Genomic DNA, 13,211 nt, shown 5'->3' on the forward strand with positions numbered 1-13,211 from the left:
AACCTGCTACTCATTCCGTGTGACCCTTACTAGGTTATATCACAATAGAAGTTTTGCTAGTGAACCCGTTGCTATCACTTATTCAATCACTCATACAGAAAACCCTAATTAGTGCTTCCAGTTCTGCCTAACCATGCACTAATTTTCCTCGAGTCACTGTCCTCACTGCGATGTGGCTTCTATTACCACCAGCTATTCTGCCCCCGGGGATTCCAGACAAAACATATAACAGGTATGCACAATTTTAGTTAGTTACATATACTTCAATATAGCAGCATCAAAATAAGCATTTCAATAATAACACAATTGATCGATCAATAAAATGTGAATTTTAACCTATTAACTAACTAGCTACCTAACTTTAACTAATCCCTAACCATCCTCTGCTTACCAGAAAAGAATACTGATAGAGCGCGCAGGTCACCCAGCTAGGATATTTTTACTAATACTCGCCTGGGCCCATGATTTTTATACACCTTAACATTACTTGAGTAACTCACGCTCTACTATCAGTATAACTTGAGATTTCTACACTACTGATTCCTATATCTATAACTTAGCAATGTAGATACTAGGAACCTAAACACCTAGGTTGGATCAGGGAGTTGAGTTATAAATCAGATAGTCAAGAATTTATAACATTTGTAAAATTAAATGACCACAGACTCTGGGTAGGTTCAAAACTTTATCTAATCATCATCATCATCTGTTATGAGCATCAAGTTGAAGCAAATTAAGCTATCTATAATCAAAATCATGAGTAAAGTATAACTATGCAAGAGATAAAGTATGCTAAGCATTTAAGAATTTAAACTGAAAGGGAAGGTAAGAACAAGGAACATACTATATTTAGATAACAATCTTTCGCATCATGATTAAAGGAGGGTAAAGAAAGGGAACATGCTAAACCCAATGACTTTTGCAGTTAAAGTAGCAGTTTTAAGAAGAACTTTTTTCAATTCAAGATCAAAATAATATAGGTAAGATTTGGAACATACTATTAAATTCAGTTTATCTCCTAAAGGGAGGGTAAGATAGGGAACATATACTAACACAGAAATGATTTACAATTTACTAAAGGTAGGTTGAAAAGTGGAACATGCTAACAGACAAGTAATACATGAAAATCTCATTTATCAAGGAACAGGGGAGAAAAGGGAACATATGCAATTATGCTTTGCAATATTCGAGAATTAGAAATGCAAATATAGATAAGCAATCACCCAAACAGATTTTATATTTACCTAGGATAGAGTGAAGACCAACCCTGGCCAAGAGTCAGTTGGAAAACAACAGGAAGGAACCCTCAAGGACTTAGGTGTCAGTAGGCGAGCAGGTACAGCTCATGGACAGTCAGGACAGGGTAACCTAAGAATTTGGATCAGTACCGTGTTCACCAAAGGGTACGACCAACACCCGCAGCTTCAGTTGCAACGCCTGAGCTACTCCCTCTCTGCAAGGAATCTGCCAATAACCCCGATTAGGTTCTCGAACCACCCAGCAAAGTTCTTTGCCAGCACTTCTAATTTGTAAAAACCCCGAAATGGATTTCTCGAACCTCCCAACAGAGTGCTCCGCAGCTCTCTGTATCCGTCACCTATAGAGTGCGTTGGGTCAGTGACAGGTCAGCTATTCGGACAAGTCGGACAATTTCTCTAGCTAAACCTACGCTAGTTATACTGTTTTTCAGGTCAGTGTACCTCCCCTCAATGTTGCAAGTGCAAGGATCCCCAATTTTGATTGGACAAAGAAGGAGGTTAGGTCATCACACCACCTAATTTCTGAACTTTCTTAGGCTTAATATTCAATTTCTGTACCCGCCCCTTAAATTCCAGGTTCTCATGACATATTCTTTAGTATAACAATAAATGTTCTATTTACAAATAAGATGTATTTTATTTAGAGTTCGTGAGGTGAGGTTCCCAGGAGTATCTTCTCAGTCAATCTGCTCCTTGGCAGCTATTCAAAGGTCATCTGCTCTGGAGACTCGCGGATCTCGTGCACACGCAGTTTCATTCAAAATGGGGTACAGCATAATTCAACGGGCCAAGTTTCGAAGTGTACATGAAATGGAAAAGAAACAGTTTTAAAACATAGAAAAAATGATTTCACTGTATACCATGAATTTCTATACTTCACCCGTTACTTAATAATAACTATAGCATTATTGATTATGCCGAATGGACAGCTTTGCGAAAGCGGCAATCCAAGCTTAGAGCATGTGAGAACACAGAGCAGCCATTTTAGCTTTATTACGCATGTGCAATTATTTTCCCTCCAAGACATTGAATACGTCACGTCACATGGTTATGACCGAGGCATGCGCAGTCTAAATTCCCGCGTAGCAGCGGCCATTTTATTATGCAAGCGTATTAAGGTTAATAAACACATAAGCAAGCGTCTCTCGGACACCCACATGTTGTACAAGGGGCAGATTAGTAAGACAAAACGGGTTGATTACATAGTTAGGGTTATTCGAGGTTCATGATTGCAAGCAAGTCGCTTCACATGCAAATCCCTGCTCCATCAGTAGCCCAGAGATTATGGGGCCACATGTATCAACATTAGAAATAGTGATTACCTTATTGTGATTTTCTGTGAATCGCAATTAGGTAATTGCTAGTCCTAATGTGTGAAACTCCAAGAGTTTCATTTAGTGATTTCTAGGGGGTCGCAAATCGACCTATCTCATTAATAATAATGGAGTATGTCGGTATTTGCGACCCCCTAGGAATTGCTAACATCACGAGGATGATGGCCTGCTAGGATCAGCAGACCACTATGTTTGTGATTGCTTTTCAATAAAGCAATAATTTTTTTTAAATGCAGCCTATTTTCCTTAAAGGAAAACGGCATGCGTTTAAAAGAAAAAAAATTAAAGTTTTTTTTTCATTTTTTAAGAGTAGGCAGTGGTCCCGCTCTTAAAAAGTGGTTTTGCCTCCATTCCCAAACCGCTGCTCATTTGTGAATGGGTAAATGCAAATGTTTTGCAATCACATTCACTGTGACAAAACATTTATACATACCACTGTGATTCGGTATTTGGAAGGGACGTCCGAAATACACCAATTCCAAATAAGGAATGGCAAACCCTTATTGCCATTCAGTAACAGGTACCGAATCGCAAGATACAGTTTAATACATAGGAAAAGCCTAGAAAATACCTTTTTTGTGTTCACGAGTGAGCTGATTATGCGAATCGGCCTGTTTGCGAACGCAAAATTGGTTCATAAATGTGGCTCCATATCTCTCATGTTGAAGCTGCTGAAACTCATCGCAATTCCTCACCATTGATGCACGATTCACTGTGGCCTACCTGCCAGTTCCATGGTTCAAGACAGTCATGCATGTGCCATTTTCATTCGGAAGAGGCCCCGCCATTCTGGTGGTGTTGTGCCACCCAGCACTAGATCTCAAGTGCAGGTGCAAGGACACTTTATATAAGGACAGTACTAACATATGAAAAACAGATTTGTTTCAAGTAGCTAAAGAGGTCATATCAATAAACAAACATACAAATGTGAATACTACGTCATTAAACATTAAAGATCGCAAATGCTTAAAATACCAATATAATAATAGATAAGGCCGGCCCATATCAGTATGTGGTATTTGATTCACTAGTTAGTTTCCAGTGGTGTTTGTGGACAGGTTTCTCCTCCCTAGATTGCAGCATACATGTTCGTGGGAATTGGTGTACACATTGAGCTGTGTAATACATCAAGATCAAAGAGACATTCAAGTTTTCAAAATAAAAGGTGCATAGGTGTCCACTGCCATGAGCAGGGATTACATGATTTGTGAGTTCAGAGACCAGAGTGTTTTGCTGATGACACTGAGATCAGGAGTGAGATACATCATTTATCTGTAGGGAATAACAAAAAGTATAAAATATACTAATATAACCTTATTGCCAGGGGCTGGAGCTACACTGATGGTTAAAGCCCTAAACCTGAGGTATAGGCCCGAACCATAGGTGAGGCCTATGAGGAGGGAGGGAGGGGGCTGTTAACAATCTGTATATTACGAGGCAGAAGGACTGTAAGACAGGTAGGAGGACATCCCACCCACAGATGATAGAATGTTCTGAATTAAAAAGGAAGAAACAGAAAGACAAAGATTGGCATGTTGAAGCAAAATGCCTATGCCAGCCAATATTGACCCTGTCACTCTATTACCTACGATGGAGCCCCAAACTTTGTAATTAACAATTACAGACCTTTACTTACCACGATTCCCAGGGGGTAGTATGAGAAACCATCTGAGTGGCAAACTACTGGTCAATAAACAAGTGTTTGTACACATCTGCAATTGTAAATGAGCAAGGAGCAGATAAGATGTTGATTGCTAGGCACAGTACTGATAGCAGAAAAGAACTATATCATAGACAGACAGCCTTTTGTTTGCGGTAAAGGTATCCTTCTAATTAGGTATTGATTAAAATGACCCACGGCCTTCTTGTATTTTGCGCTGTCTACCTAACGCTCAGAAAGCATGCTGTGAACTGCGAAATGAAAATTCATTCGGCCACATGCATCAAAGTTAGCATTTGCGATTTCTTAATTGCGAAAATTAAGGAATCGCAATTAAGAAATCGCATATTGCTATGCATAAAATAATCGCTTTTTTTTTGCGATTTCTAAAAATTCCCTAATTGCGATTCACAATTTGCGAATCGCAATTAAGGAATCCCTTACCCTTGATTCCTATGGGCCAAGAGGTCTATAGGAATCAATGGGAAGGCATTCACAAATTGTGATTAGCATTTTGCGAATCGCAATTTGTGAATGCATTTTCAAGGGTGCAGAGGGGGGTCCAAACGACCCCCCCTGCATCCCTGAAATGTAACTTTAAGTGCAAGTTTCACACACACATGTCCCAATGACATGTGTTTGTGTAACATGAAACTTTCAAAAATGCATTTTTGTGCATTTTTGAAAGTTTTCGCAAATTAGCATGAAGGTCAACTTCATCCTAATTTACCCCTTCCTATTTGCAAATTCGCAAATTCGCAAATTAAAAATGTTCATGCATTGCATTTAAGAAATCTCAAATTGCGATTCCTTAAATGCAGTCGCAATTTTAGAAATCGCAACATGGTTGCGATTCCTAAAATTGCGAAAAGCATGATGCATCCCAAATTTGAGAATTGCATTCGCAAACGGCCGAGAATTGCGATTCGCACCGTTTGCAAATGCAATTCTCAATGATGCATGTGGGCATTATACTTTTATTTTTCGTTTTTTTTTTAGCATCAACAGTTTTTGTAGCTATTTTTGAAAGAAAGGAGAACATTATACTGCAGGCAAATATATTGTCAAGTTCCATACGGTCATAATTCCTAGAGGAATTGTCAAATATATGTCAGGCTTGAGAACATATCTGTCTGAAACGTAATCGACCCAATACATCAAAGTCATTCTCCTTTGTTTGTTTAAGGTATGAGATGTGCTGCCAATGGATATATTGTGACGAAGGGCAAAGACGTTTTACATCTCTTTTAAATGGCTGCCGAAGGAGCAGTTAACATGTCTATTTTCATAATAAGCATCCCCATTGTCCAGCTCGCTGCAGGCGGCCTGCTTTCATTCTCTGCAGGTCTGGGGGTTTATCTTCCGGAACATCAGAGTAAATGGATTTGAATAGCCATTATTTCGAAAGAGTTCAGGCCACTTTAAAATCCTCCCCCCAAGGAATGGGACTTTAACATTATTTCACTTGATTTATTTTTGACTGCTGTGCCAATCTTCACTGCGGCCTCTACAAAATCGAAGGATGCCCGGGACCGTCCCGCACACCGAAATAAATAGGAAATTAAGAAGAGAAGGAGCCAGGGCGGAAGAGAAGAGAGAGTAATTTACCCTGACCTAAGTAATAAATCTGTAGTGCAGTAATGACCATCTCTTGACGTGAGAGGTGGCATTGATCAACTGCGCCCTCCTGAACCGGGCTCCTCCGCGCTGTAAATCTTTTCTTGTTCTGCTGCCCAAGTGTGGACGATAAAGTGAGTTTGTGCTCTGCAGCACACCACTCTGTGTGTTTCGGATTGTGTTAACTAAGGCTACCTTTCTTTGGATGTTGTTGGGACTAGTTTTTCATTGCCTCGCCATTTGATTCTAATCCTAACACAATACGGATAGAAGCAATTCGTATTAATTTAAGCAATTTCAGTTTCGACGTATTAAATGCCCTTTTCACACCGCTGCACTAACTTTACATAAGACCTAGAGTTAGGCCAGTAGATTCAAGTTCACAAATGTGTATTTTTATTTAATAAACATTATTAAAATATATGTGAGAATGACAATAAAAGACATAGGAAAAAGAAAAGTGGAGACTCGTCTATTAGCAAAAAAGAATACATGTTATGTTTTGTTATGTTATGTTATGTTATGCTATATTATGTGGATTTATTGTTGAAGTTGAAGTTGGGGAAATTTGTAAAGCGCTCGTATACCAGAACGATTTCATGGCCCTAATCAGACCGACAGCAGAACAGGGCGACAATTTAGGCCTCAAAAGCTTTAGTAAAAAGCCAGGTCTTCAGATCTTTACGAAACTCCATGTAAGTTTGGGAAGACCGGAGATAGTCAGGAAGAGAGTTCCAAAATTGAGGGGCGTCGAAAGAAAAGCTCAGCACCCTATGTTTGTTCCTGACAAAGCGAGGAACAACTGAAAGGTTCTTGGAGGAGGAACGTAAGTTTCTGGAAGGGATGTAGGTTCTAAGCCTAGATGCTACATAAAAAGGAGCTAAACCTGCTAGTGATTTAAAAGTGAGACACCCTAATTTAAATAAACATCGATGGGTGACCGGTAACCAGTGCAGTTGCCTCAGAAATGGGAGAGCATGATGGTATCTAGACCGACTACAAATCAGTCTAGCTGTCTGATTCTGAATGAGCTGTAATCGGCGTAGTTCATAGGCAGGAATACCGATATAGAGGGAATTAGCATAGTCAACCCGAGAGATTACAAGAGCAAGGAGAATGAATTTAAGAGCATCAATGGTAAAGAACTGGGCAACCTTTCGAATGGTACGGAGACACAGAAAACAGGATGAGGCGACCATACTAATCTGAGTGTGCATAGAAAGGTCGTCACTAATTTTTATGCCCAGACTCTTCACAGATTTCACGAGAGAGGGGGCAGGGCCAAGAGAGGGGGGCCAAAAATTAGAAGACCAGGGATTGGATGAGCCTCCGAAAAGGACTAATTCCGTCTTCTCGGGATTTAGTTTAAGGTGGTTTGAGCGCATCCAGTCCTAAATAAAAATCATAGTGTTCTGAAAATGAGAAATAGAGTCAGAGGAAGCAGAAAACGTAAAAATAAGTTGAAGGTCATCAGCGTAATTAAACACTGTGACCTTCCGTTGACGTACAGCAAAAATAAGAGGGAAAATATATAGATTAAAAAGAAGAGGGGAAAGGGCAGAACCTTGAGGAACACCACAGGTTACCGCCTGAGGGGAAGAAGAAAAAGAGGAAAGTTGAACCGCCTGATCACGGTTTTCCAGAAAGGAGGAGATCCAGCACAAGGCCACCTCTGAGATGCCAGCAAGCCGGACACGGTCGACCAAAAGAAGATTGTCGACCGTGTCAAAGGTAGCCGACAAATCAAGAATTATAAAGGCCTGAGTAGATCCATGATCGGCACTAACTCTAAGCTCATCCAAAACTGAAAGGATGACTGATTCTGTCGAGTGAGTAGGACGGAAACCAGCTTGGTAAGGATCAAAGTAATCAGAAGCCTCAATAAAAGAGCTAAGGCAATGAGTGACATATCTCTCTAGAACTTTGCCTGAAAAGGAGAGCAGAGAGATGGGTCGAAAATTAGATGGAATAGTCGGATTGGCGCCGACCTTTTTCAAAACAAGAACAATCTTTGCTGATTTAAGAAGATTAGGGACAATGCCCAGAGCCAAAGATTTATTGAGAAGGGTAAGAGGAGGGTCAGGACAGGCCGAGAAAATCTTGCGAAGAATGTGTGGAGGACAGCTATCAGTGGGGGAGCCAGATTTCATAGAACCCACCAAACCTAGAAAATTCTCGGTCGAGATGGGTGGAAAGCCAGTGAAAGAGTGTGTGCTGGGAGAGGGTAAGGGAGGATCAAAAGAGGGCGATGGAAAGGAAATATGAAGTTTAATAGTGGAGATTTTAGTAAAGAAATAATCATGGAGAGAGTCACAGAGATCTTGGGAAGGGAGAGGTTTAGCAGTGACTCAATCCAGTTTAGAGAGGCTAGTCAAGATGGGAAAGATTTCCTTGGGCTTATTAGAGGAGGATAGAATCTTTGCAGAAAAATATTGGGTTTTAGCAGTAAGAATATCATGCTTATATTCCCTCAAAATTGTAGAATAAACAATTTTAGCGAGAGGATCATAGCGCCTACGCCATTTACGTTCTGCCTGTCTGAGCTGAAGTTTTTAGCTTGTAAAGAGGGAGAAAACCATCTTTGAGTGTCATGAGAGCGTTTAAGTCGAATTGTCTTCCAGGGGACCAAGTCATCGCAAGATGAAGTAAGCCAGGAATTAATGGTTAAAGCCTGGTCATGCAAGGAGGAGTCTGAATAGTCGACATTAGATGGACTAGTGGTGGAAAGCAATGAGCAGAGAGAATTGAGTTTACTCAACCCCAATTTCTAACCTTAATGTTGGTAGGTAAGGGAGTTCTACTCATGGGAAAAAAGTGGCAGAGAAAATGAAACAAAATAATGATCAGACCACAGGCAGGGGAGGACCGAGAGTAAAAAAATATCTAAAATGGCCGACCAAATTTGGTCCAAAGTATGACCAAGCTTATGGGTCGGAATATGGATCAATTGAGTTAGATTAAGCTGAGTGAGTAAATCAGAGAACTCCTTAGAATGAGGGTCCTCTGATGGGTCACCAGGCCAATAATTAAAATCACCTAAAACCACAATGCGTGAGTTATTTATGACCAAATTGGCGAGAATCTCACCGACTGAAAGAGAAAAGGCGGGGATCAACTGGGGGGGTGATAGAATAACACACAGACTAATGGAGGAGAGACAGACATAGATTTCATGACCAAGTAATCTACCGCAGGAATCATCGGGTAGGGCATTAATGAAAATGACCACCTCGAGTGAATGATGGCAGCCACACCACCCCCACTTTTACCAGAAGCACGGTCAGAACGCAGGAGGTAATAATCGTCCGGGAGAGCTGCTAAAATATCAGCTGAAGATACAGAGGTGAGCCAAGTTTCAGTGAGGAATAAACAATCGGGCTGGACTTGGTCAAGAAAGCAGAACGTCTCAAACTGATGTTTGGGTAGTAATCGAGTATTAAGTAAGCATGCTATAAATACTTTGTGGGTAATGATCAATAGACGGGGCTGCTAGTGCCTCTGCTTATTGTATCTCCCGACATCCTCGTCCATCTTCCATGCATATCAACTTTTTTTTTTTTTAAATCAATTTCCATAACCGCAACTATACCTGAAGTAGTTCGCTGGCATGAACTAAAAAGAAAGTTGTACAACTAGGCACACTTGGTTTATATCTAATTTTCGTGAGGCTGATGAGCAAATGTTTCCTTTGTGATTTATTTACATAATGTTTGCCTCTTTCATTTTCAATTGTGGTTATGAACTTATATTTAAACGAAAGAGCACTATCATGAGCTTAGGCCATGATTGTGCTTTGGAAAAATACATAAAAAATAGACAGATGGATAGATGGATTAGACAGATAGATGGATTAGATAGATAGACAGACAGACAGTTCGATAGATAGATAGATAGATAGATAGATAGATAGATAGATAGATAGATAGATAGATAGATAGATAGATAGATAGATAGATAGATAGATAGATAGATAGATAGATAGATAGATAGATAGATAGATAGATAGATAGATAGATAGATAGATAGATAGATAGATAGATAGATAGATAGATAGATAGATAGATCAGGTCTCTGTGTCTTCTACGTCCCCAGTGATCCAGTCAGTGGCATCTCCTTCATTAAGGTGAAGAGACGACACCCCACTGCTCACTGAGTTGTGAAAACATGAAAAATAAAATGATACTAACGCAGGTTATTATCCTTTCATTTTTCCTTGCTGAGCCGAGCCAAGGAGTGGGAAGGGCCGGGCTATCCTGATAGACAGCAGCAGAGGGAGGAGTGGTGGAAACTTCTGCAAGTGCAAATGTTGATTTGGCTGTCCATCTTACAATGGTCTAACCTCAATGCCAACTTACATCTCTCCACCCGAGCTGTGCAGTACAGCCAGGAGGAGACCAAGAAGAGGCTCCCAGGCCCTAACGGAGTGTCAAACCAGACCACTCAGGCCAATCATAGTACTGATCTCATGCTGATAAATCGTATTACCAGCATGAGAGCAGCCGTCTGGTTTGGTGTAGGGGACTGGGATCCTTGCAGTGACTACCTGGAGTCGAGAGGCGAGGTGCAGAAGAGCACCGAAGCGGCAGTTGGCAGGTAAGTGCTTCTTTATTTATTTTGATTGTATTTTTCTCCCCCCCTGCTTATCCCCTGTGTTGCACCACAACTTTTGTTTCACAGCCTCTGCCGCTGGAAGAATATTTTCTCTAAATTTACGGTCGGTTGATTATTGCGTTTAGATCTACCCTTCCTGGCATGTTTTCTTTGCCTTTTTGTGGGTTTTGCAGTTTTTGAGGTGTTAATGCTGCTCTGTGTAACTACGATTTGATGGTCTCTTGTATCAGGACATTCCCTTGTTTCCACTTGTTCTGCTTCTCCCTTATCATTAATGCATTTCCCTTTGATTATATTTTTGTCTTTAGATGGCTATTTTTCTTTGCGTCCTTTTGGGTTCCCCTTGTTTGTTTGGACTTAATTGTTGATTGAACTGCCCCTAAGACATCCATTAATATTTCGGGCAGATTTACCAATTTATCAATTATTTTGCCACAACCGCAGTTTAGCTGCTGTTGGAGATTTCTTGTTTATGGCTACAAGTTTCCCCTGCGAGTTAGAAGGGACGTAATGAGGTCCAGCTTGGTGTTTATGTCTGAAATGTGACCGGCAATTACATTTATAAGGTCAATCTGGACCATTTTGTCTGATTGAAAGTCCAGTACCCTAATTGCTTGTTCCAATGTGCTTAGCAGAGTTTTACTCCACAGTGAAGTATGAACATCTTCAAGGGATTTTCCTGATGCCCCAGACCCATGATCAATCCTGCTAACAGATGAAACTGTTATTGGGGATGACAGGTTAAATTGATTTATTTTCTCTGAAAAACTTCCTTCCTCCTGTGCGTTCTCTAGTTGGTTAATTCTGTGGGTCGGGTTTGATGGAGTAGATACCACCATTTCTGCTCCACCCAGTGCTCTTCCTTTCCCAATAAGCAGTGACGAGGTATTGGATAGGAAAAATGAGTTTGACCAGGCATCATGTAGAAACACTACCTATTCTACTGATTTGTTTGTTTTTTCTTCCATGTGCTCGTTTTTATTGTCCTCGTTTGTGCATTTTCCAATTACTAAATTTTAGTTTGTTGAGGGATTGATCTGGTGTACCTGGGCTGTTACAGTTACCAACCTACTTGCTGGAATTTCTATGATTGATTTCTGTAAAGCTGAATTTTCTTTTAGCGCATTATTAAAATTTGACTGTTTCTGTTTAGAAGGGAGGCTTGTTTTAGTGGTAATGGAGGTGCACTTATCCTGTTGGTCATTCGCTCCTCTGTTAAAATGTCCTTTATTTATCCTTGCATCTGGCGCTATTGGGCTTGGCAGCCGGACTGTCTCTAAGGTTGGTGCTTAAATGGCAGCCATTGGGTCCTTTAAAAAGAAGAATTTCTGGATCCCAGTGTTATTACCAGGACTGAGGGATGTTGTTTCTGTCGACGGGGCTGAGACTAGCCTCTCTCATCTTCTGAGGGCCTTTCTTTTTTTGTTTGTTACTGGCCCTTGTTCTGTAAGTTTTTTATTTTTTATTTTATTTTTGCCTGTAGTCGCCTGAAAATTTTTCCCAGATCTCATGCTCCTTATTGAATTATTGGTTTGCTTTGGATGTTTGGATTATTTCCCCTGGTGTGCCTCCAGAGCATGGCACACTGGTGAGCTGCTAGCTGTGTCCAACCTAGTTGGACCGCTTCCGCAGCCTCGCAGCGTTTCACTTATCGTCAGCCACTAATGGTTGCTGAGCTCAATACCTGGTGCTTACCCTCTGTTGTAGCTATTGCTGCTATCTCTACTGGCCCTTGATAGTCCACCGACCGGCACTAGCGCTGGCTCTGGCTCCTGCCACTCTCACTGCCAGAGTCGCTGTGCTGTGCTAAGCTGAGACTTGCTGTGGATTTGCTCAAGTTGCTGTAATTACGTGGAGTTGGTGAAGTTGGTGAAGTTGCTGGAGGGTTAAATTGTAACTTTCCCGCGTATTTCCAGTACTGGGGGGCACTTCAAGGCAATTTTGGCAATGCTGGCGATTTACTCAATTGTTGTGGCTGCTGGAGTTGATGGGGTTGCTGGGTTGCTGGGGGTAGCAATATGGGGCAATACTGGCAATGCTGGGGATTTACTCAATTACAGTGGCTGCTAGAGTTAATGGGATTGAGTTGATGGGGTCGTTCGGTTGCTGGGGTTAGCTGAGGGTTGCTGCAAGGCTGATCAAATCCCCTGCTCACCACTGATCACCATTGCTCTGCTTGCTCAGGGGTCGCAGCTCGCAGGCCACATGCTTTCACAGCTCTTGTGACCCTCTCCCCCAGCTGAGACCACGGTCTCTGGGTCACCGAGCCACCGCCGCCACATTTTGAGCCTGTTTGCGGGCGCAGAGTCGCTGCCCGGCCGCTGTTCCGCAAAGCCGAGCCTCCTCCGCCTCCGGCCTCCAGCTGACTCTGAAAGTCACAGTGCCACCCCCCCTCTCTAGTTCTCCCAGCCCATGAGGGCCTACAGCGGCTTATTACTGGGCTTTTTCTCGGCTTTCCAGGGCTTTTTTTGGAGCTGCGCTGCTGCATTCCTTCTGCCTCCGCCGTCTCCGTCGTCTGCTGCATACACTAGATCATAAGGACATCTGATCATGTACATTACATTTATTGAATAACAGTTCATATGTCTATGTTGCTCTCAAGAGTAACGGAGGCCTACATCGATACTTTTTGTATTTTCAGTTAGTTTACACACGGTCCATGATCCACACCCAGTGACCGGGAAGATCCCATAATCTCTATTGGTCCTTCTGTGTATCTGAAGGAAACCA

Source organism: Lissotriton vulgaris, chromosome 7 (assembly GCF_964263255.1).
Source record: "Lissotriton vulgaris chromosome 7, aLisVul1.2, whole genome shotgun sequence".
NCBI classification, from domain to species: domain Eukaryota; kingdom Metazoa; phylum Chordata; class Amphibia; order Caudata; family Salamandridae; genus Lissotriton; species Lissotriton vulgaris.